We start from the raw sequence: 2,500 nt of genomic DNA, 5'->3' as shown, positions 1-2,500 counted from the left end.
CGAATAAGGGGTTTCCTTAAACGCACTGGGTACGAGGTCGAGGAAACACTAATCCACCTCAAACATGCCTAGCATTTTGGGTTACACAAATGCTATATGGCCAATACACTCTTAACTCTACAACACTAACAACAATATCATCACTAAACAACTCAACCAGTTAGTCACTCCCTTACCAAGAGCTGACTAACCTCAATCAACAAGCATTAATTAACAAGCAAGCATTTAATTAAATCTACTCAATCAATCTACTCAATCAAACCGTTACGCAGATAGTTCGGCCTCCCGCTACGACACTATCTTTAAAGATAACGGGAACCTGCACTCAACTATATCAACACGCAAGAATAGAAAATATTGTGCATCCTATTCTTAGTCCTAATCAGGTTATCAACTCAGTCTTAATTCCATTCATCTCAGCTTAGCCCTTGCTAAACTGAGTCCGGTTCCATAAATAAAATAACCCTAAGGACTCTACCATTCAATAGCGTGATCAATCTACTCTATATGCGACTCGATCTACCCTAAATTCCAAGTGGAATTCACACAAGCCAACTCACAAAACTACCCTAAATTCCAAGTGGAATTCAAACAAACCAACTCACAAAACTACCCTAAATTCCAAGTGGAATTCACACAAGCCAACTCACAAAACTACCCTAAATTCCAAGTGGAATTCAAACAAACCAACTCACAAAACTACCCTAAATTCCAAGTGGAATTCAAACAAACCAACTCACAGTGTTCTAGGCGAGAAGCAGCTGGTTGATCGGAGAGGACTTGGCCAAAACCCAATGGATGCCTTGACTGGACTGGACTGAACTGATCTTGTCTTGGACACAACCTTGGCTTCATCATGAAGAAAATGACACGTCTGGACAGACTGATCTGGACAGAATCTCCTTTAGCTGCTGGACAGTTTTTCGGACTTTCTGGCGGAGTATCTAGCAGAACTTCGACTGATCTGAACCCATGGAAGTGAACTAACTCTGGACAGAACCTCCACTTGACCATCACAGAATATGTCTGGCCTGGACGGATAGATATGGACAGAGCTTCCGCCTCACAATCGTATAGAATCATCGATTGGACGGAACTGGCCTTCTCGGTGAGAATCGACTACACTCTAGGTCGACCACTTTGCTTCTCTCTCTCTCTCTCTCTCTCTCTCTGGACACGTTGACTTGATTCCCATCTGATCTGATCTTCACTTGATTGACCTTCAGTTGGACAGAACCTTCTCAAGGCGATGACTCGAAATCAATAGAGAACTGATCTCGAAAACTCTCTAAAACTCTCGAAATAGCTCGGAATCACTTGCTTTCTTTTTCTACTTTTCTCTCAAGGTTTTAACTTGGTTTGGACAGATCTGGATGTGAAGAAATGAGCTGGGGTCGTGGGGTATTTATAGGAGACACCAGCCAATCAGCTTCAGGTTGGTGGCCGCCCGTGTGTTGCTCCGCATGGCTCCGGACGCATGCGCGGCGGCACCTCGTGCTCCACATGTCTTGCTGCATGTCCAGGACACATGCAGTACGCCACCACTCCTCCCACATGTCAGGATGCATGGCTAGGACTCATGCAAGACGCCACCACAGCACACACATGTCGATCAGCATGCTTCGGTTGCATGCACAGAGACACCTCGTGGTTGGCCGTTCCACCTCGTGCTTCTACATGTCAAGCTGCATGTGCAGCTTCCATGCACGGCGACACCTCGAGCTTCTCTTGACACTCAGCTGGTTAGACAGTTGCCACCACGTTCATATCCCTTAGATCAAGCCACCTCGAGCTTCTCGGTTCCTTTGCGCGATATAGACCCTTCTTGTGAATTTCTGACCCGCGATCAATCCCGAATATTTTTTCGCTCCCATTCTGATTCTCTGAATATTTTTAATAAACTACAGATGATGTCTGATATCCTTTAAAAATATTTCCCGAGCCTCCGGCTTCCTCAAAGAATTTCGTAATACCGAAATTAGGGTTTTCGCCCAACTTCGGGTTTTCCTGTCGTGCTACAATCCCATCGTGCTTGCTTCCCGTCCTGCTTAATTCCCGTCCTGCTTCCGACTTATAATGTCTTCAGAATAATATTTTACTGATACGAAGATATTCCGAGAAAACTTCGCGATGAAGAAACGTCAATCTTCCAAAACGTCGAGCTTCTAAACCGTCATGCTTCAAAAATGTAATTCTTCCAAAACTGCCGTATGATCAATCTAAGACATTTCTAACAATGGTAGAGCAGCTTATCTCAACTCATGCTTCACATACGATCCATTCTTCGACCTTCTCGTACTTCAAATTTCCCGATCGATCGGTATTGCCCGCGACACAACCACAAAGATACTCGACCATTCTCTCTCTCTTTTCTTTTCTTTTTTTTTAACGGGTTTCTACACCGACTGTCCCTGTTAATCATTACTCCGATCCCGAAGGCCAATACAATAGGATCGAAATCCTATGATGTTATCCCATGCTAATGTATACAGAGCGTAGG

This window comes from Brassica napus, unplaced genomic scaffold (assembly GCF_020379485.1).
Source record: "Brassica napus cultivar Da-Ae unplaced genomic scaffold, Da-Ae ScsIHWf_1237;HRSCAF=1767, whole genome shotgun sequence".
NCBI classification, from domain to species: Eukaryota; Viridiplantae; Streptophyta; class Magnoliopsida; order Brassicales; family Brassicaceae; genus Brassica; species Brassica napus.
Note: the sequence above shows the minus strand (reverse complement) of the source record.